This window comes from Silene latifolia, chromosome Y, assembly GCF_048544455.1.
Source record: "Silene latifolia isolate original U9 population chromosome Y, ASM4854445v1, whole genome shotgun sequence".
NCBI classification, from domain to species: Eukaryota; Viridiplantae; Streptophyta; class Magnoliopsida; order Caryophyllales; family Caryophyllaceae; genus Silene; species Silene latifolia.
The window spans coordinates 9,383,731-9,408,435 of record NC_133538.1 but is presented as its reverse complement, the minus strand read 5'-3'; the positions used below and the strand labels follow the sequence as shown (position 1 = coordinate 9,408,435).

The window sequence follows — 24,705 nt, the reverse complement described above, 5'->3', positions numbered from 1 at the left end:
GTACCATTTGGGAATCGTTGGAAACGAAATATGGGGCTGATGATGCAGGAAAAAAAGAGATATGTTGTGGGTAAATGGTTAGGATTTTAGATGGTCGATGGGAAACCTATCATGGAACAAATACATGTCTATGAAAATTTATGTGCTGATGTCGTTAATGAGGGGATGAAACTAGATGACATTTTCATGGCCAATGTTCTCTTAGAACTTTTTCCCCTTTCCTGGTCTGAATACAAAAACCACCTAAAGCATAAGAAAAAAGACCTTTCACTCCAAGAACTAGTGAGTCATATGAGGACCGAGGAGGCAAACCGTCTCAAAGATAAACCTGTTAGTCAAACTGCGAATGCTACTGTTGCTGCTAATCTGGTTGAGTCTGGTGGTCCATCTAATGCTGATAAGTTCAAGGGTAAGGGTAAGGCCAAGGGTGGTCAGGTTAATACAAATAAGAATGGTCCAGGGAAACACACTAAACCAGTTGCTAAGATCCAGAAACCAAAGGGTCCACTTGTTTGCTATGTTTGTGGAAAAGGTGGTTACAAAGTCTACCAATGCACTGAAAAGAAAACTGTTGAAGCCAATGTTGCTGTAACTGACGATGTCAATGCTACTGTGGTTATGGAAGCAAATCTGGTGGGTAATGTTGCTGAATGGGTCTTGGATACTGGTGCTTCTAGACACCTCTATGCTGATAAGGGGTTATTTGCTGAGTTCGAAGAGGTAGCTGATAGGGAATGCGTCTACATGGGTAACTCTTCATCTGAATTGATCACAGGCAAAGGCAAGATCTTTCTCAAACTCGCCTTAGGGAAAACACTTGCTCTCACTAATGTCTTGTTTGTACCTTCATTGCATCGAAACCTCGTCTCTGGTGCCTTATTGAACAAAGTTGTTTTAAAACTTGTTTTTGAGGCTGACAAGGTTGTAATGTGGCGTAATGGGGAATTTGTGGGCAAGGATTATCTGTCTGGGGGTTTATTTGTATTGAACACTGATTCAGTTGTTAATAATATTGCTTCTACTTCTGCATATATTGCTGAGTCTATTGATGTTTGGCATGGTAGATTAGGTCATGTGAATGTTGACTACATTAAAAAGCTTAGAACTATGAGTTTAATTCCAAGTTTGTCGAGTAAAGAATTCTCTAAATGTGCTAGTTGTGTTGAGGCTAAATTCACAAAGAAACCTAGTAATCCAGTTACAACTAGGAATATGAGTCTTCTTGAGCTAATTCACACCGACCTAGCTGACTTTAAAAATGTTGCAAGTAGGGGTGGTAAAAATTATTATGTCACTTTTATAGACGATTGTTCAAGATACACCCCTGTTTATCTGCTTAAGACTAAAGATGAAGCAGAACAATCGTTTATAAGTTTTAAGAATGAAGTCGAAAACCAACTTGACAGAAAAATCAAAAGGGTAAGGTCTGACAGAGGAGGTGAGTATAAATTAAACAATTTAGCCGAGTTTTATGAGAAAAACAGTCTAATACATGAGACTAGTCCACCTTACTTACCTTATTCTAATAGAGTATCTGAACGGAAAATAGAACATTAATTGAGATGATGAATGCTATGCTTTTAAGTTCTGGCCTATCTAACGATATGTGGGGAGAAGCAATTCTATCGGCTTGTCATATTCTTAACCGTGTACCTCATAAGATAATTGATAAGACACCCTACGAGATTTGGAAGGGCTATCCTCCTAACCTGAGCTTCCTTAAGGTATGGGGATGTTTGGCTAAAGTGGGTTTACCTGACTTTAGGAGACCTACCGTTGGACTGAAAACCTATGATTGTGTTGTTATTGGTTATGCTCAAAATAGCTCTGCTTATCGATTCATGTCTTTGAGTGATCGTTCTATATCTGAAGCTATAGATGCTGTGTTTTTTGAGCATGTTTTTCCATTACAAAAGAATGTTGATTCATAACCTAGTTTACCTGCTACATCTATAGATATCCCTTTACATGCTAGTAGTAGCACTTCTATTGATCATATTGCTGAACCTAGAAGGAATAAGAGACCTAGATGTCCAAAGGAATTCGGAGCTGATTTTGTTTCAACTTTGTTGTCTGAACATGGATACACTGTTTGTGCTAGTAATGAGTTTGTTTCAGCTTTTTTAATAGAAGATGATCCAAAAACGTACAATGAGGCAATGAAATCTATTGATGCTAATTTTTGGAAGATGCTTTTAATAGTGAACTTGATTCTATTGTATCTAATCAAACTTGGGAGTTGACTGATTTACCTAAAGGTAGTAAACCCATTACGAGTAAATGGATCTGTAAAAAGAAAATGAGACCTGACGGTACAACAGAAAGGTTCAAAGCTAGACTTGTGGTTTGAGGTTTTACACAAAAGAAAGATATTGATTATTTTGATACTTATTCACCTGTGACCAAAATTTCAACAATTAGAACTCTGGTCGCCTTAGCTGCTATTCATAACCTTTTTATAGATCAGATGAATGTTAAAACTGCTTTTTTGAATGGTGAGCTAAGGGAAGAGATTTATATGTCGCAACCTGAAGGGTTTGTGGTAAAGGGTCAAGAGAATAAGGTGTGTAAACTGAATAAATCACTATATGGTCTAAAACAAGCACCTAAACAGTGGTATGAGAAATTTAACAACACTTTTGTAAATAATGGCTATATGGTTAACAATTCTGATTCATATATTTATTCAAAAGTAATAGAATTTGATTGTGTGATCATATGCCTTTATGTTGACGACATGTTAATACTTAGTAATAATTTGGAGGTAATAATTAAAATCAAAGAATTTTTGTCATCACAATTTGAGATGAAGGACTTAGGAGAAGCTGATGTAATCCAAGGAGTTAAGGTTATTCGAAACTCTAATGGAATTTCTTTAAGTCAATCTCATTATGTGGAAAAAGTGTTGAAAAAGTTTAACTGCTTTGATGATATGCCTGCTAGAACACACTACGACGCTAGTATACCTTTATGTAAAAACTTGGATAAGAGTGTTTCATAAGAAGAGTATGCTAAAATCCTACGTAGTGTGATGTTTCTTATGAACTGTACTCGACCAGATATTGCATATACGGTTAGTAGACTGAGTCGTTACACGCATAACCCTAGTAGTGAACATTGGACTGCTCTTCGTCGTTTACTAAAGTACCTAAAATGAACATCTGATATATGTTTGCATTATAGCAAATTTTCTGCTGTGTTAGAAGGATATTGTGATGCAAATTGGGTTTTAGGTAACGATGAGATCTGTTCTACTAGTGGTTATGTCTTCATCTTGGGTGGTGGTGCTATATCGTGGAAGTCTACTAAACAGACTTGTATTGCACGCTCTACCATGGAGTCGGAGTTCATAGCTCTTGAGTTGGCAGGACAAGAGGCTGATTGGTTGAAAACCTATTGGCAGATGTACCAGTGTGGGGAGGATAACGAATTCTGGTCTCCTTACACTTTGACTCACAAGCATCTATTGGTGTTGCAAAGAATAGTTTTTATAATGCGAAGAAACGACACATTCGAATCAGGCACGCTGCAGTTAGACAACTCCTTGATAATAGAATAATCGCTTTGGACTATGTGACGTCCGAAAGTAATCTGGCCGATGCCTTTACTATGGGGTTGACTAGAAGACTAGACGTTGAAACGTCGAGGGGAATGGGGCTTAAGTCCTTAAGTCAAGAGTGACTAGGTCTCAATCTTCTACTCCAGTGACGTAGTATGATTCATAGCCTTAATGGTGGTGCTTTTGAGATGCACTTGATGAATCATACACCAGATTGGACTTATGTCCTTAATGGCTCGTGTGAGAGGTGCTATTGAGAAGCACTTGAGCCACCTACGTAGGTGTAATGATCATAAGACTATGAGAAGTCTTGTGTATACATCTATATTAGAACCAAGGAAAACGCAATGCTCTAAAAGAGCGCGTTGCACATTGAAATCGCGGAACGATCCCATTTCTAAAGGTATGATATGTGTTGTGGGGGGTATCGACTGAAGCTCAACTTGGAATTCAAATCGCAAGATATTCTCTCGCTGTAAGTAAGTTGTTTCCTCATCTCACTAAAGTGTCAATTCAAATCGAAAGATATTGATACCTAATTATCCAATCCTTCCTTTACCCAGGAATTTCTTTCTCTGTCTCTGTCGCCCCTAGTAGGGGATTGTTGGAAATAGGGGCTCATTTGCCTTGTGTAGTTTTTTTCCAATTGTCCCACATTGGTAGAATTTAGTTGGTTTTTGGTGTTTATATATCCAACTACACATTACCATATCACTAGTGGGTCAAGGGAGCCTTTTGTAGAGGCTTTGCGAGGTGCTTAATTCAGCTCGCACACGCGCGCGTGCGCCATGCCCGAGCCTGCCCGGCCCGGATAGGGATTCGGGATTCGGGATTCGGGATTCGGGATTCGGGAATCGGGAGCGGCGGGTTGTGCCTATCTTTTTGGACCTGGTCCGAGTTTTTTTTATCCAGGTTCATTATTTCTGTTGTTGTGTTTCGTAAGTCACTCAAAGGAGCTGTTAGTGGGTTGAGAGTTTTTCTCCCCCACTTATGTTTTGACTGCTGTTGTTTAGAAGCATTATCTGGCTCCTCAATTGCTCCATATTTCGTTATATATAGAGCACTTCATCAGCCTCTAAAAACACAACATCATCTTTCTCATTCTCTCTTCTTCTCTTATTATTTCTAGGTAAAGTAATTAAATCGTTCCAAAGCAAATATTCTCGAGTAGGTGGGTTTAAGCGCTGTAGAGTAAATCCTTGAGGGACTACCGGCAATTGCTGATCGCCACCACGGTTCTGTCGAAATAATTTTCAAGGCATTGGCCATCATACCACGTCACTACAAAACCGGTTATATTTTCTGATCTCCTTATTTTTCATTGTTACTGCTTCGTTTTCGCACCAACACTTTCTCCAATATGTTGGTGCTATTCTCTTCGAACAGAGATGGAATGCGATACTTCACACATTGTTGCATCATGTGATTTTAGTCCACCTTTATGAAATTTCAGGGTTTTTTTTTTCTCATTTTCTTGTTAGTATGTCAGCCTGTTCAGGTTTCTATTCAAACTTCAAATGCCTTAGATTTCTTTAGAAATGTTCACCTTCGTTGAATTGAGCAGCTTTGTCTCTCATTTTATTTCCAACTCCAAGATCCTCTTCCCTGAGTACCTGAGCACAAATCTATGACGTTCAATGTAATTGTGTACATCCTTACTCTCAGTCAGCAACATGTTGCTTATACTTCCCTTTTACATTCGTCGTCCTGCATTTGTACTTCTCTGCACTTGTTTGTTCGATGTCATGCAGTATATCACACTTGAGTTTCCGATTGACTAAGTCGTCATAAATATTTCTGATCTAGAAAGCATTGACAATGTGATGAAAACCGTATCAGGGAAAACTTGAGCTAGAAAGGTTAAATTTGTTATGAAGCCCTGAAATAGATAAATGAGTGAGGTAGAAAGTTCTAATATATCTACATAGTATAAAAGTAAGTTTTTTGGTGAATTGTGATTGGTGTTGATTTTAGGGGTAAAAAATAATTTTTTAATGTGGGACCTATTCATGATCTTAACAGCAATTAATTAAAATTTTCAACAAATTCTCTACAAGTGTTTGGGTAATTTATTTAATTTATTACCACTAAATTTCAATTTAATTCAATGTCAATTCTCTAATTTAATTTCAATTCATATATTTTTATTTAATTGTTGATAAAATAAATATTCTAATTATATTCATACAAGGTAGTATATGATAATTTAAAAACTGACTCATGCATTTTTTTTTTTTTGCACAGGAGTAAAATTAGTATACATGTAAAGTTATGTTCTTCGAAAGATCATTTGCAGTGGATTTTCTTACCAGTGAAATTCAAAATTTTAGTTTACACGTTCATTTTTAAGAATTTTATGATTTTTCTATTAGTAGTTTTCATATTGTGCGGACGAGTATAATTTGTTTACACTTCCAAATTATCAACCTGGTATAAGTAATGAGCATAATCATGGTTGCTTATGAATGGTTGGGCGAAAAAATGAGAGTATTTTTTTTATCATTTGCTCAAATGTCACGTTAATATCACAAGCGCTCTTTTACATTTGTCTATAATAATTTATTTATGTACATTGTTTGTGTAAGATGGTAAATTCAAAGCCAATATAAATTACTAATAATATTGTTTTTAAAAATTGTCTACATATTTTTTTATGTATGCCCGTATAACTTTACAAGGGCTCATTGACAATGTGATGAAAACCGTATCAGGGAAAACTAGAGCTAGAAAGTTGAAATTTGTTATGAAGCTCTGAAATAGATAAATTAGTGAGGTAGAAAGTTCTAGCATATATACATAGTATAAAAGGCAAGTTATTTCTTGCATTCCTATTGGCCAATAACTTTCAAGACTTGAAAAAACTTTTATTTTGGTAGCCCCCTCTGTTCTTCATATATATATATATATATATATATATATATATATTTAATTACTATCTCTCCTACTTTCTTAAATTAATTACTCTACTCTCTAATTCCTACCTTTTTTAAATAAATACCTTACACTATATTATGTTTTCTTAATATATTATAAAAAGATTAACGTATAACTATAAAATGTATATATTAAAAGCATAAATAATTATTCTTATATAGCTATATGGACGAGATAGTTTTCAAAGAAATTTTTCGAGAAATGTAATTATATTAGTATTTTAAGTTATACTTATTTGGAATTTTGTTTTTAATATTTATGCATTTGGCTAAATTGTTGAATATATAATCTCGTGCAATTTTATTGCACAGGTATAAAACTAGTATGACAGTATGACACTAGAATCTGCGTGACATTTATTCAGGATGACCGAGATTGTAGTAAGTTTATTGAGACGTTAAGCTTTGTTTGCATTTGTAACCGCTGTTTTTCTACAACTAGGGATTAAAAAAGTAAAATCTAGAAGTTTCTCATTGTTATTCTGGAGTATGAAATTATATTATTACTACTCCTTCCATACCACACCAATGGTAACATTGAAAATCTTGACACTATTTATGGTCGTAGAGAATCTTCGATATTATTCTTAATCTATAAGACAAAATATAGTCATGTGAGATCTTGTTTGATTTATCGTCATGAATGTTATAAGAATATCACATTTTTATAATTTTTTATAATGTGTTACTAAAGATATTCACGTTGCAAAACGTGTTTCGACAAGTGTGAAAAAGGTCAATGTTACCATTGTTGTGGTATGGAGGGAGTAGATTTCATGCCCGGGTGTTGCCCGGGTAATATCAAAACAATGATTTCGAAATATTTATCACGGGATTAAAATGAATTGATTTTCAAGAAGGTATAGCCTGGAACCCTTTTAATCTTATAAGACCAGGTAGTTCTATAAAATTTAAGTATCTAATAATGCTTAAAATCGAATCTTTTAATTTATAAAAAGGAAGAAAACACTTGTGTGAGGAAATTCATTAAGAAACTAAACTATGTCATACCAATGGTTAAATCACTATAACTATTTTATCATTATACAAACTTACTATCATATACTCCCTCTGTCCCGGTCATTTGTTGTCCTTTGGTTTTGGCACAAATACCAAGAAAAGAGGAGACAGCCAATTACTAAATGACATGCGGACCAAATTGAGTGTGAATAACCAAATTGTTCATCAAATGTATACCTAATATAGAAAGGACAACAAATGACTGAGACACCCTAAAATGGAAAAGGACAACAAATGACCGGGACGGAGGGAGTACTCTGTATTAAGGCCCCGTTCTTTTTGTTTTAATTTTAGCTTATTTCAGTCCAGTCTAGCTCTATTCAGTTCATTCATCTCACCTATTAAAAATTAAGCATAAATAATTATTCTTACATAGCTATATGGACAATATAGTTTTCAAAGAAATTTTTTGAGAAATGTAATTATATTAGTATTTTAAGATATAATTATTTGGAATTTTATTTTTAATATTTATGCATTTGATTAAATTGTTTTAATATATAATCTCGTGCAATTTTGTTGCACGGGTATAAAACTAGTATGTTAGTATGACACTAGAATCTAGGGCAGAGTACGGATCGGGTATCCGATCCAAAGTGCTAGTTCGGATCGGATATCCATATTAAAAATCCTAAAATTAGATATCCAATATCCAAACCAAATGTTTCGGATATCCAATGTCCGGGTATCCAAAATAATCTGATCGCATGCGGATATCCAACGGATATCCATACTTTTGAATTCACTTTAAAATTAAGTTTGAAACACGATTATATTCATAGTTTTACCTGATAATTTTCTTTAGTATTCTTACTCCAATATTCTCGACATAAAATTTAAATACCACTTAATTATTTCTCTAATATTTTAAACATTAATTAAGTTGTTTTATCAAATAAAATTTCATTTTCTCGAAATTATACTAGAAAAATATAGTTTCGGATCTGATCGGATATCCAAATGTTTTAGTTCTAATATCCATATCCAAACCAAAACCAAATATTTCGGATCAGATATCCAAACCAAACTTAACTTTCGGATCAGATATCCAAAAATTCGGATCGGATTCAGATCGGATATCGGATCAGATTGGATAATCGGATTTTTTGCTCAGCCCTACTAGAATCTGCATGACATTAATTTAGGATGACCGAGATTGTAGTAAGTTTATTGAGAGGTTGAGCTTTGTTCGCATTTGTAAGCGCCGTTTTTCTACAATTGGGGATTAAAAAGTAAAATCTAGAAGTTTCTCGTTGTTATTCTGGAGTATGAAATTATATTATTACTAGATTTCATGCTCGGGCGTTGTCCGGGTAATATATAAACAATGATTTCGAAATATTTATCACGGGACTAAAATGAATTCATTATCAAGAAGGTATAGTATGGAGCCCTTTTAATCTTATAAGACCAGGTAGTTCTATAAAATTTAAGTATCTAATAATGCTTGAGATCGAATCTTTTAATTTAAAAAAGGAAGAAAATACTTGTGTGAGGAAATTCGTTAAGAACCTCAACTATGTCATACCAATGGTTAAATCACTATAACTATTTTATCATTATACAAACTTACTATCATATACTCCCTCCGACCCGGTCATTTGTTGTCCTTTGGTTTTGGCACAAATACCAAGAAAAGAGGAGAGAGCCAATTACTAGATGACATGTGGGCTAATTAAATTGAGTGTGAATAACCAAATTGTTCATCAAATGTATTCCTAATATAGAAAGGACAACAAATGACTGAGACACCCCAAAATGGAAAAGGACAACAAATGACCGGGACGGAGGGAGTACTCTGTATTAAGGCCCCATTCTTTTGGTTTTAAGTTTAGCTTATTTCAGTCCAGTCTAGCTCTATTCAGTTCATTCATCTCACCTATTAAAAATTAAGCATAAATAATTATTCTTACATAGCTATATGGACGAGACAGTTTTCAAAGAAATTTTTCGAGAAATGTAATTATATTAGTATTTTAAGTTATAATTATTTGGAATTATTTTTTTAATATTTATGCATTTGACTAAATTGTTAAATATAAAATCTCGTGCAATTTTATTGCACGGGTATAAAACTAGTATGACAGTATGACACTAGAATTTGCGTGATATTTATGCATGATGGCAGATATTGTAGTGAGTTTATTGAGTGGTTGAGCTTTGTTTACATTTGTAAGCGCTGTTTTTCTACAACACAAATTCTCATTGAAGACATGACATATCCGTCACAAGCTTGTGACGGATACCATTTTACCTCACAATGTACCCACTTTTTCTCTCTCTGCAACACTATTCATGTGGTCCCCTTTCTCCACTAACCCATTTTGTTACCATTTTATCTCACAAAATATCCGCCACAAATGGTAACCCGTCACAAGGGAGACCAATTGTTTCTACAATTGGGGATTAAAAAGTAAAATCTAGCAGTTTCTCATTGTTATTCTTGTGTATGAAATTATATTATTACTACTCTTTCCATACCACACCAATGGTAACATTGAGAATCTTGGCACTATTTATGTACGTAAGGAATCTTCGATATTATTCTTAATCTCTAAGACAAAATATAGTCATGTGAGATCTTATTTGATTTATCGTCATGAATGTTATAAGAATATCAAATTTTTATAATTTTTAATAATTCGTAACTAAAGATATTCACGTTGCAAAACGTGTTTCGACAAGTGTGAAAAAGGTCAATGTTACCATTGTTGTGGTATGAAGGGAGTAGATTTCATGCCCGGGTGTTGCCCGGGTAATATCTAAACAATGATTTCGAAATATTTATCACGGGATTAAAATGAATTGATTTTCAAAAAGGTATAGCCTGGAACCCGTTTAATCTTATAAGACCAGGTAGTTCTATAAAATTTAAGTATCTAATCATGCTTAAGATCAAATCTTTTAATTTAAAAAAAGGAAGAAAACACTTGTGTGAGGAAATTCATTAAGAAACTAAACTATGTCATACCAATGGTTAAATTACTATAACTATTTTAGCATTATACAAACTTACTATCATACACTCCCTCTGTCCCGGTCATTTGTTGTCCTTTGGTTTTGGCACAAATACCAAGAAAAGAGGAGAGAGCCAATTACTAAATGACATGCGGACCAAATTGAGTGTGAATAACGAAATTGTTCATCAAATGTATTCCTAATATAGAAAGGACAACAAATGACTGAGACACCCTAATATGGAAAAGGAAAACAAATGACCGGGACGGAGGGAGTACTCTGTATTAAGGCCCCGTTCTTTTGGTTTTAATTTTAGCTTATTTTAGTCCAGTCTAGCTCTATTAAGTTCATTCATCTCACCTATTAAAAATTAAGCATAAATAATTATTCTTACATAGCTATATGGACAATATAGTTTTCAAAGAAATTTTTTGAGAAATGTAATTATATTAGTATTTTAAGTTATAATTATTTGGAATTTTATTTTTAATATTTATGCATTTGATTAAATTGTTATAATATATAATCTCGTGCAATTTTGTTGCACGGGTATAAAACTAGTATGTCAGTATGACACTAGAATGAGTAGAATCTGCATGACATTTATTTAGGATGACCGAGATTGTAGTAAGTTTATTGAGAGGTTGAGCTTTGTTCGCATTTGTAAGCGCCGTTTTTCTACAATTGGGGATTAAAAAGTAAAATCTAGAAGTTTCTCGTTGTTATTCTGGAGTATGAAATTATATTATTACTAGATTTCATGCTCGGGGGTTGTCCGGGTAATATATAAACAATGATTTCGAAATATTTATCACGGGACTAAAATGAATTCATTATCAAGAAGGTATAGTATGGAGCCCTTTTAATCTTATAAGACCAGGTAGTTCTATAAAATTTAAGTATCTAATAATGCTTGAGATCGAATCTTTTAATTTAAAAAAGGAAGAAAACACTTGTGTGAGGAAATTCGTTAAGAACCTCAACTATGTCATACCAATGGTTAAATCTTTATAACTATTTTATCATTATACAAACTTACTATCATATACGCCTTTCGTCCCGGTCATTTGTTGTCCTTTGGTTTTGGCACAAATACCAAGAGAAGAGGAGAGAGGCAATTATTAGATGACATGTGGGCCAAATTGAGTGTGAATAACCAAATTGTTCATCAAATGTATTCCTAATATAGAAAGGACAACAAATGACTGAGACACCCCAAAATGGAAAAGGACAACAAATGACCGGGACGGAGGGAGTACTCTGTATTAAGGCCCCATTCTTTTGGTTTTAAGTTTAGCTTATTTCAGTCCAGTCTAGCTCTATTCAGTTCATTCATCTCAGCTATTAAAAATTAAGCATAAATAATTATTCTTACATAGCTATATGGACGAGACAGTTTTCAAAGAAATTTTTCGAGAAATGTAATTATATTAGTATTTTAAGTTATAATTATTTGGAATTCTGTTTTTAATATTTATGTATTTGATTAAATTGTTGAATATATAATCTCGTGCAATTTTGTTGCACGGGTATAAAACTAGTATGTAAGTATGACACTAGAATCTGCGTGACATTTATTCAGGATGACCGAGATTGTAGTAAGTTTATTGAGAGGTTGAGCTTTGTTTGCATTTGTAAGCGCCGTTTTTCTACAATTGGGGATTAAAAAGTAAAATCTAGAAGTTTCTCGTTTTTATTCTGGAGTATGAAATTATATTATTACTAGATTTCATGCTCGGACGTTGTCCGGGTAATATCTAAACAATGATTTCGAAATATTTATCACGGGACTGAAATGAATTCATTTTCAAGAAGTTATAGTCTGGAGCCCTTTTAATCTTATAAGACCAGGTAGTTCTATAAAATTTAAGTATCTAATAATGCTTGAGATCGAATCTTTTAATTTAAAAAGGGAAGAAAATACTTGTGTGAGGAAATTCATTAAGAAACTCAACTATGTCATACCAATGGTTAAGTCACTATAACTATTTTATCATTATACAAACTTACTATCATAGTTCTTTTGGTTTTAATTTCAGCTTATTTCAGTCCAGTCTAGCTCTATTTAGTTCAGTTCATCTCATCTATTACAAATTAACTCTTATTTCATTTCAGTTCTGTTGTTTTCAGTCGAAAAGAATATAGCTTAACTCTATGAACTCTCTCATAAGAGAGAATCTTTCTTATTTTTAGTAATTTGCTTAAGATTTAGTGTACATATATACACGTAGTTGAACCAAATGGGTTTGGTGTGGTAGTTTCCCACCTCATCCCTTAACCATGAGATAAGTGGTTCGATCCCTTCCCATGGGAATGGAGCAAACTCTTTGGCTAGTCGTTTACCTCTTCGTGAGAGCACCCGCGGCGAGGGACTTATACACTGTTGTCGACAATGGAAACCATGGTTTACACCAAAAAAAAATATACACGTAGTTCTTTAAACGCAAGAAACGTATTAGTGCTTTTTAAACCCTAACACATGGGCGTCAACTGGAGTCGGAACAAATATTATGTAGCATGGGCGATACTTTTTCGCAATTGTTAAATTCTGCGCATGAATTACTCAATCTCGCGCATTTTCCCATGGTATTCCATAAGTGCCCTTCGTCTTAAAAGATAATTAAAAAAACTCTCGCTTTTCTCTTCCTCTCAAAACCTCTAACCAATTCGTTAATAATTCGACAATAATGGATCGTAATTCGTGCATATCACATGTATTTTTTCTATTTTATCAACACTTTTTTAATGGTATTCATTAAAATTAGTGGGTTTGATTAGTTTAAGAATGTTTTGATAGTTTATTAATTAGGTTAATATGAGATTAATACTTATAGCCAATGAAAGTGTGAGTTTAGAATGAAATAGTTAACTTAATTATTAATTGATATATATGTTCTAATTGCAGAGCTATAATTAACTGCAACCTTTGGTGCATTAACAAATGTGTTTGTGTCTCTCTCTTGTTTCTCTTTTAGTGGTATTAGAAATGAGAGGGGTATACTCGGAATAAAGGGGGAAAATGCGCGGAATTGAGTAAATTGGCGTGCGGGATTTAGCAAGTCCCTGCAATTTTTTAGAGTCATTTTCGACATTAGTTAGCTTAACCGACTAACCGCTACTAAAGTCGTCTTAAAGAGCTTCTTTATTCCTACTTATATTAGATGAAATTCCTCACCTACATAAAATTCTACCTATTTTAAATGCAACGTAATAAATTTTAACCGCTACTATATTCATCTCTTAACAAAACATGAACACGCGACCTATTTTTAATGCAAGGTAATAAATTTAATCTTTAATCTACCAATTTACCAATTCATCTCCCTCACGACATGCTTGGAATTCGTCCATCCACCATTATATGGAGGTAAATTAGTTAGGATAAGTCTCATAAGAATCCATTTTAAGCAAACAAAGCATAGTAAATTTTCTAAAATACCGTCTCACATATAATATGAAACACAATATCACACAGACACACACTATAAACAAGCAGTTAATAGACTATACCTCCTGTTGTATAGTGCTATTACACAACCAAGGATATTTTAGTCTTTTTCTTCTAATAATTTTTGTAACCTACAAAACAAATTCAACGTAACTCTCCTCTCCTCCTCTCTCTCTCTCTAACTTCTCTCCATATGTTTCTAACTGCTTCTCCAATTACTCAATCATCTTCTCCCTCAATTCATTTTTTCGACTATTTTTAATTCTCCATCTGTAAAAAAAAAAAATCAACGATTTAGTCAATAGTTACAATCTCAAACGGAAGATATGTCAAATTTACGCGGCTCTAGAAATTTATGCAGAAGATTTGTTACATAGTTCGGAAAATTTACTGTAACGCTAAGAATCTTACATTTTTTGAAACTACGAAACTATTATGTAAGTTAGAATTTTTTTTCGTAAAATAGATTACAAAAATCATAATTCATAGTCAAACCACGAAGTCATGCTTATGTGAACTTAGATTTATTAATAATTCATAACATTGCGCTTAGATACATACAAAACTCGAAAACTTTGTTTCTAAGCTCATGAAATTTCTTACAGAGCTCGTAAAGTTTCTTACACAGCTCGAAAAAGTTATTCGCAAGCTCGTTATATCTTCAAAAGCTCGAAACCTTTACTTGTGAACTCAAAAAAATACAAGGCTACAAAAACTACAGAGCTCAAGAAGTTTACTCGAAAGCTCAGAAAGAATCATACAAAACTCAAGATCTTATAAAATGCCCAAAAAATACATGTCAATATACAAATTGATGTCGAAATTTACCTAAAAATATTGTTACAAACATTTTTTCTTCTTGATGTTATTATCAATTGCTTATTTTTTTCCATGATGAATAGGAGAGTAATGAATGTTTTTTTAAGAAAAGTGTGAGAGGTTCAACGTTTGATTTTGTTAGGTTTAGGATTTTTTTTCAAATATTGTCTTGGTTTGAGCCAGTTTTAAAATGCTAATATACAACTGGTTGTAGAATAGTATTTGTGATAAACAAGTATTACTCCGTATAACTTACTCTATACCCTTTGTGTGAACCCCCGCAATAAACGTAACATAAAACTAGTAAAATGCAGCAGAACTTATGAAAATTTTAAAACTTTTTTAAGTTCAAAGCGCGGGTTCAATAAAACATAAAGAAATTGAAAGGTAAGAAAAGGCTTTTATACAAATATTAACTTAATCAAATGAATGCAAGGGATTCCGATCCCTTGATAACACACAAATACGGTACTATACATTACTAGAAACTACTACGTGTAGGGCCAATTGTTGAATGTACAACGCTCGCTAGCTCACTCGTCGTAAACACCAAATAAGCACCAACATGCAACCTATTCATTCATTAAAATGAATGCCACAGTCAGTGGGGAGTAACTCAGGGTTCTCTCAGCCATGTTATATCAAAACACGATGAACAAGAATATATTATAGTATTTGAGACATAGTCAATATTCAATACATGTGAACAATATCCAATACATGTGAGGTTAAACAAGAACAATGTCATATGAGACATACGTGTGAGACAAACTGACCAATGCATCATACATGGTACACAACTCTAAGTAAATCATAGATATCATGCGCAATGGGTAACCGAAGGCCAACAATAGAATACATGTGAATGAAAACCACTAGCCATTTACTTTGAAATCATTTTAACATATAAGACGGGATGTGGCTACTAATGTCCCAGGCATACTTATGGCTTGCATCTCACCATAAATACGAATGAGAACATCATTCCCGACGATCATATCGATACTAGGTGGCCTGCATCTCACCCCTAATGCTCAATAGGACCAAAAGACTTTTACCATCAAAACAATCAAAAGGTATCATTCTCACGGTAAATGGCATATGTAAGATTCATAACTATGCAAGACTTTTACTCTCGAAAACTCAGATTCATCTGGTAGGACTAAGATAATAATACGGTCCTAGTCTAAATCTTGCCAGACTCTCAGAGTGTACACTTTCGATTCGACATACGGCAGAACAGCCCGCATTTAAGACTCGATGACAGAGCGGAAATCGAGTACCCCAATCGCCAGAACAGCACGAAAGTGGCGGAAATAAAATGAGATAACCCACACTTGCCAGAACAACACAAGTAGGACGAAAAAGGAAAGAGATAAACCATACTTGCCAGTACAGCACAAGTAGGTTAGACACGCACTTGCCAGAACAGCACAAGTGGGGCGTAAGGATAGTCAAGCTAGTATGCTACACAATATGACACCACCATAAGTAGACACCCAAGAACCACACTAGTTCATTACCTTCTCAGTATGCAATCAACATCTCACATCTAAGACCCAGGCAACAGAACGGAAGCCGGGTATACCAAGTTCGCCAGAACAACACGAAAGAGGTGGGCAAAGAGTGAGATAAACCCACACTTGCCAGAACAGCACAAGTGGGGTATAATTATAATTCAAGCAAAAGTATAGTGGCAATTTCACATGGATACGGCTCATCCAATTATTTATGTAGATTAAATTAACCATAATTGAAATAAGATAAATAAATGAGAATGAATGAATTAAAGTTATTATTATAAATAAAATATGTCATTTCATATAGTTATGACATAAATAAATAATAAGTTCCACATTTACCATTCATGTGAGAAATATATAAATGATAATAAATAATGAATGAGACATAAGCAAGGGGCTCCAATGATAAACAAGTTTCAACACACCATACAAAAGCAATAGAACCAAGGTTAATAAGCATAACCAACAAGAAACCTAAATCCCAATAAAACAACAAATTTAGGACTCGACTTCAACAAGGGTCAACTTCAAATGATCATAACTTAAGTTCTAGACATGAGAATGAGGTGAAACTAATTGGAGGTGATAACTTATCCTCTTACAATTCTAACGGTAGGTTATAAGCCCAAAACAAACAACTAACGAAGGAGTTATGACCATTTTACAAAAACTAGTCAGGCTGAAAGCCACACTGCGGGCTCCTTCCCACGACACAGACAAGGCATGAACTTCATTCCCAATTCAATTTTATGGTAGATTCACAACCCCAAATTAATCATATAACTGAAGACCATCACAACTACGACATACCCACCATATCTCAACAATAAACACCCACAACATGTAGCAAAGATCGTCGCAAACTACAAGATACATACAATAGCTAAACAACACCTCATTCCTCACAAACCAACATTATCCAATTGATATTATTTGCAATAAACCATCTCAATAACATAAAAACACAATTAAAACATCATCTAACATTAATAATCCAACAAAATTCATCAATAACATGTAAAGGTAATAACTTTACTAGTTAAAGACTAAAACCCAACATATAATTTCACATAGAAGATATAATACCGAGTAACTCATCACCGTTACCTTTTAGCTTTTCAATAAATAAGATTCTGACCCAAAACTACTTCGCGATACTAAAGCTTACACTTAGAAACAAGATTAAGACAAAAAGGTTTAGAAAACTAATCTCACAAACAGATGGATTTTCTAAAAGATTCAAAAGGTAAGATTTTTCTTACAGAAAGAAGGAGGATAAGGAGAGGAGAAGATTGGTACAAAAATCACTGGATTTCGTTGAGAAACGAAGAAATGACATCCGTCTTAAGGTTTGATTTGTGAAGGCTTTAATAGAGGAAAACACATATTTTCTAAGGGAAGAAGATGAAGGGGAGTTGCTGAAATTTTGAGAATAAAACCCTAAAAGATGGAGTTTTGGTTGTCTTAAAGAGGGTACATAGGTTTGTTTAGGCCCAAAATCAAAGGCACGAGGTTTGTGACTCGGTTTTGCACTAAAAGACTCACAACACGAATTTTAAGGGGGTTTTCGAGTCAAAACAAAACCAAATAAATTTTTATGAAAATAAAACACGATTTTGAAAATATAAAACCAAATAAATAGTATACCAAATAAAATCGAGTATTATTAAATTATCAATTTTAATATGTTACCCATAAATATGAAATCGCGGGTGTCACACTTTTTGTTTTCAAGATCTTCCACATTTGCTTTTTATAAGTCAATTTTAAAGCTTGACAATAAATAAGTAAAATTGTTGTCCTTTCTATTTTAAGAATGAACTTGATGAGTAATTTGATCATTTTAAGAGTGTTGCCGCCATAATTCCATTCACATGACTTCCATAGTTCCACTCACAGCACCCTGACTTCCATCCTCGTGCATAGACCTATAGAACTGTCCGTGGCAGCATCATTGTGTGCGAACCAGTAAGGTAACCGAATCACGAAATCAGTAAGGGACTTTTATGCTTGCTATACGAAGTAGCCGCAATGACGTCGTGCTTGCTACACGAACTAACCATGGTAGCGATGTGCTTGCTACATGAACAAATTAACCATGGCAGCGACGTGCTTGCTAACATCCGGTTATTAATATATGAAAACAAAGAAGTCTAGATGTTGCATACTTGTGGTCTGGTATTGTGTTGCCATAACCAAGCACCGCTTTTATAAAACAAAGAAGTAACAAAAAAAAAAATAACAAATCTAGATGATGTCAACTTTAATACGGACTATTAGTATCATTGCTATCTTAATTAATTAATTAATTGGTAATTTCTAATTTAAATATTTTATAATTTACAAATTAAGTTGTTTACAAAACTTGGACTATTCTTATCTTATCATCGACCACTAATATCGCTCTAAATTTTTTTTTTCTTTTCCTTTTCCAGATACATTTTATCACCTTACCAGATACACTTCTTATTCAGATACATTTTATAACATTAGTAGATACACTTTTTCCACACTAAAATTCTAGATACACTTTTACACTTTTTATGCTGTTTGTAGATACATTTTATATTTTTTGCGGATACACATGTCATCAAAGCCAGATACACATCTTATATTATTTGCGGATACACTTTATATTATTTTCGGATACGTTTTATACTATTTGCGGATACACCTTATATTATTTGCGGATACGTTTTATACTACCTCCGGATACACACATTGATTTGTGTATCTAGAAACAGTGGGTTGTGTATCTAGGGGCCTTGCTTTATGCACCCACCTCAGACCACCACCGCCGCCACCAACGCGCACCCCAACTGCGACCACAACCATCACCACCAATGGTGACCCCAACACCACCGGACTACCAGCTAAACCGAATCACCCCCTCCCCACCACCACTCATTACTCCGGCTACCTTCTGACGACATCACCGACGGCACCCTAGATACACAAAGAGAATGCTCCGGATACACAAATATACAAGTGTATCTGACAATACCGGTGAACACACCACCACCACTACTACCAGTCACCCCAACAACCATCACTTCCTCTCATTAACACCATTTTCCAACCCATGAACTACCACTACATACAACCACCACTTCAGCACCAACCAACCACCACTCCCCACAGCTGCGAAGTCTGTAAACAACCACCAGATCACAATCCCTCATTTTACAAGATCTCAATTTTGACAAACAAGATCTTCATCTACTGACGCCGACATCGATGCTCTGGTAGCCACCACCAACATTCTTTCCGACAACCCCTCGCCCTCTTCTCCCACCACTCTAAATATTCCGACTGAATCATAAATCTGATTATTTATTTGAAATTCCACCTCAATTTGAGTAGATATTCGATTTAGATCACCGAATTTAGAAAAAGTAAGGAAAAACACAAGAAATAACAAACACCGTCGCACTTATGGTGGGGTATGGCGGATAACGACCAAAGTATGGAGGTGGAAATGAGAACGACGAGTCGTCGGGGATATTTTAGGAAAGTCGAGAGCCGCAAATGGCTTCCATCGACGGTAGTATGAAGATCCAACATTGAATAGTGGGCCTGGAGAGAGAAAAGAAGGGACGCGACAAGGAGAGAGGAAGAAGTGTCACCGGCCGACGTTTTCTGGGTGGTCTGACGGTGGCGGCGGTGGTGTGCTAGCGTGACTATGTCGGGAGTGGTTGCTGGTATGGTGGAAGGAGTTTAAGTTTTGGTTTAAGGCTTGAAAGTGTTTGGGCTTTTCTTAGTATGGCTGTGTTTAGGCTTATATGTGTCTTTGAGTAATAAGGTTCGTACAGTTCGCACTATATATATATATATATATATATATATATATATATATATATATATATATATATATATATATATATATATATATATATAGAGAGAGAGAGAGAGAGAGAGAGAGAGAGAGAGAGAGTGTAACTTCAGTATTTTATGAGTGTAACTTTAGTCTAAGAGTGTAATTTTAATACTTTACGGTGTAACTTTAATCGTTTAAGGCTATTTTTTATATGAAATTTGAATTTATGCCTAATTTTTATACAAAAAATTTGAATTTATGGCTATTTTTTGTTATTATTTTGAATATATAAATTTGAATTTATGTAATTTTAACGATTTATGTAATTTCAACACTTTATGAGTGTAACTTTACTGTTTTACAAGTGTAACTTTAGTATTTTAAGAGTGTAACTTTAGTATTTTGAGAGTCATTTTTTATGTTAAAATTTAAATTTATGTAATTTTTATTATAGGTTGAATTTTTATAATTTTAACATTTTGTTTATGTAATTTTACTCATTTATGAGTGTAAGTTTAGTTCGATATAGGTGTAACTGTAGTCCTTTACGTGTGTAACTTTAGTCCGACATAAGTGTAACTTTAGTCCGAAATGAGTGTAACTTTACTACGTAAGGAGTGTAAATTTAGTCTGAAATGAGTGTAATTTTATTGTAACCACCTTATGTACAAACATTCCCACCACCGCACCACCCTCGCCGCATTCTGACCACCATACAACAAATTAAATTAAAACAAAAAAAAAAAACAGAGAATTGAAAAAAAACGACCATGACCACCACCCTCGCCGCCACCATCAGCCAACCAAAAAAAAAAGAGAATTGAAAAAAAAAAACGAATGGAGGAAGTAAATCTGGCGGCATCAACCACCATAAGACGAGACCCACTACCATGCCACCAGCATCACCACAAGAACACCAACAACAACCGCAAAAAATTGTCACAACATTTTTTTTAAAAACAAAAGCCAGATCTGACGGCGTGTGGCAGCAAGGGCGGCGCGTGGGCAGCAGTGGGGGACGACGTCACCGTGGCGGCGTGATGTGGCTGCCGGCAGTGGAGGACAAGAGGAGAAGTATAGAGGGGAAGAGGAGGAAAAAGAATGAAGAAGACGTGTTGGGCACATCGGGTGGCGACGGCGGCGGGGTGAGAGAGAGGTGATGGGTGTTGTGTGGTGGGTGTTGGAGTTGTAGAGAGATGAGAGGGAGTGTGAAGATGACAGGAAGAGAGATAAGTGAAAAGTGAGAAATGAGGCAGTGAAAAGAAATGGATGTGAGAGATTAGGGTTTTGTAGTATTTATATCTGAGACCTTTATTTTGCTCTAATCTCAGTCATCCATAATCTAGATCCAAAGGTTAGAATGAGAACTCAAAGACTCACCTAAATAAGGTGGACTTATAGGATCCCATTTATATTTATATATATATATATATATATATATATATATATATATATACATATATATATATATATATATATACATACATATATACACACATACATATATATATATATTGGGCGCGGTCTGTGCGAACTAAAGTACGGTGCGAACTGTACGAACTACTCACATACACAGTATACTACGTCTGGATACCCAAGTTCATACTACGGGATACAGATGGCTATACTACCGGATACACATGTATCTAATAACTATACTGTATGTATCTGAGGTGGTAATCTGTGTATCCACTTTCACCACCAACAACACCATCATGCCACCTCACCCACCACCACCACCACCTCTACCTCGACAACCACATGAACCTACTTCCAACACGATCACGGTACACAAATCCTATTAGTACTACCAGGTACACAGCACCGACAAACACCACAGTGGCCACCATTGCCACCAAAATAAGACCACACTAGTCACCTACTCAATCCGTGAAACCTGTGCCGCACCACCACAGTCATAGCCGCCTCAGATCCACCGCATCGGACACCGATGGCGCCATTTCTGACCGATGATTACATTATGTGGTTTGAAATGAACCCCGGCGTACTCAATTTTTAGAAAATAGTCTTCATTTGTTCTAGATCTACCACCAAATCAACACGGACCATCTCCACCTTCAATCACCGCGATTCCAAGCCCATAACTAACAACGAACTGCTATTCCCTAGGTCGTCGACTTCAGGCCACCACTTCACGCATCCATCAAGCAGCAGTGGCAGCACAACATCACCACAATGAAACTCGGAATCGGAATCCAACTTTAATCGAGCCCAGATACGATAGCAATATCGCCTTTTCAATCTCCTTTCTTCTCGCAACAGCTTTTTGTTAGCAAGTCATCCTCTTTTTGAATTATTAAGAATCGACCACGGGCAAAAGTTGGCTTTGCCGAAAAAGCATCGATTTGATCGTCAGCGAATGAGAGGACAGACGGAGAAAGGGGAAGGGAAAGATAGACAGATTGGTTAGAGAATAGTAGTTCCGACAAAACGCCGGCAAAACAATTGACGTTGAGGCCGCCGACGAAGGGTGGTGGTGGTTGGAGGGTGAGGATGATACAAAGTGTTAATGTGGGGAATAATTTAATGATAGGGATAATGTGAAAAGGGGAGTGCGGGAATGGTTTGGTATAAGCGTGTGTTTGGGTGAAGGATTTTAAGTTAGTTCGTAAGTTTGCACCGAACTTTAGGTTCGCACAGATCATATATATATATATATATATATATATATATATATATATATATATATATATATATATATATATATATATATATATAGAATTAGGATCACATGAGTCCACCCTATCTTTTTGAGTCCGTGAGTCCATGATACAATATCACACGTTATATTAAACAATATCACAGCTTATACTAAAAAAATCGTAATATTGTGTTGTAATATAATATCACTCGTTATGCTACACAATATCACAGCTTACAGTATACCACGTTATACTAAACAATATCACAGCTGGAAAAAAAAAAGTTTTTGAAAAAAAAAGTCGTGATATTGTTTTGTAGTACAATATCACATGTTATAGTAAACAATATCACAACTAAAAAAAAAAAAAAAAAAAACTTTTTCCAAAAAAAAAATTTCAAAAAAAAAAATTTCGAAAAAAAAATTTGCAAAAAAAAAATTGAAAAAAAAAAAATTGAAAAAAAAAAATTTGAAAAAAAAATTCGTGATATTATTTTGTATAGTGCGTGATATTGTTTTATGGACTCAAATATATGGGTGGACTCAGGATCTTGCCTCTATATATATATATATATATATATATATATATATATATATATATATATATATATATATATATATATATATATATATATATAGAGAGAGAGAGAGAGAGAGAGAGAGAGAGAGAGAGAGAGAGAGAGAGAGAGAGAGAGAGAGAGAGAGAGAGAGAGAGAGAGAGAGAGAGAGAGAGAGAGAGAGAGAGAGAGAGAGAGAGAGAGAGAGAGTAAAGTTCTTATAAGTCCACCATATACCTTTGAGTCCCTAAGACTTCACTATAGCCCTTGGATCATCCAATATGGATGGTGGAGATTGAAACCAAAAAGCACCATTAACACTAATTTTCCACTCTCTCTCCTACACATTTTAATTAATCACTAACAAAATAATTAAACATTAATTCACTATATATATTTTCCACTCACTCAGTTCTCTCTCATCTCACACATTTCACTACTTTTCTCTCTCAAAACCCCAAAAAATAAAAACCCAAGAAAAAAAACCCAAAAACCAAACAAATAAAAAAACCAAAAATCCAAAAAAATCATTTACTCATCTATTTCTCATTCACCACCCACCTACCACCACCACTCGACACCACCACCGGCGCCGCTGCCGCCACCACCGCCACCGGCGCCGTCACCCAACCGCCACCGCCGCCAATGAGTTTTTTTTTAGATGTTTTTATTTTTATTTTTGTTCTTTTTTTCACAAATATCGTTTTGCTATACAATCTTGTTTCAAATTTGTGAGTTTTTTTTATTTTGATTTTAGATCTACTAAAATAGATCAAATATTATTTTCATTAACCCGTTTTTTTTCCTATTTTGATATTCGTTAGCCCGTTTTTTTTTTTCTTCATTTGCGTTTTTTTTTTTTTTCAATTTTGATATTTGTTATTTTTGAAATTTTCATATATAAATGACTTAAAATGATTATAGTTACATCGCCATGTAATAAAATTACAACCTCAATAAACTAAAGTTACACTTTTATGGACTGAAATTACACTTTTGTGGACTAAAATTACACTTTTGTGGACTAAAATTACACTTTTGTAGACTAAAGTTGCACATTTGAGGATTAAAGTTACGTGTTTGTGGACTAAAATTACACTTTTGTGGACTAAAATTACACTTCCGTGGACTAAAATGGCACTTTTATGAATTAAAATTACACTTTTGCGGACAAAAATTACACTTTTGTGGACTAAAATTACACTTTTGTGAACTAACATTACACTTTTGTAGATTAAAGTTACACTTCCGTGGACTAAATTTACACATTTATGGACTAAAATTACACTTTTCTGGACTAAAATTATTCTTTTGTGGACTAAAATTACACTCATAAGTCATAAAATGATAAAAGATGCACACTATCAATGTATTAAAGTTACACATTTGTGGACTAAAATTAAACTTTT

The 24,705-nt window shown here is 34.4% G+C and overlaps 1 long non-coding RNA gene across 1 annotated transcript in view; it reads right to left on the bottom strand.

Moving 5' to 3' along the window:
• Positions 1-5,020: 5,020 nt before the first annotated feature.
• LOC141630053 (uncharacterized) overlaps positions 5,021-24,705 on the bottom strand; it is a 108,856-nt gene continuing 89,171 nt past the window's right edge. The window contains exons 2-3 of the long non-coding RNA XR_012537417.1: positions 5,219-5,361; positions 5,021-5,172 (exon numbers count right to left, since the gene is read on the bottom strand). This is a non-coding gene — a long non-coding RNA (uncharacterized LOC141630053). The remainder of the gene's footprint in view (positions 5,173-5,218; positions 5,362-24,705) is intronic.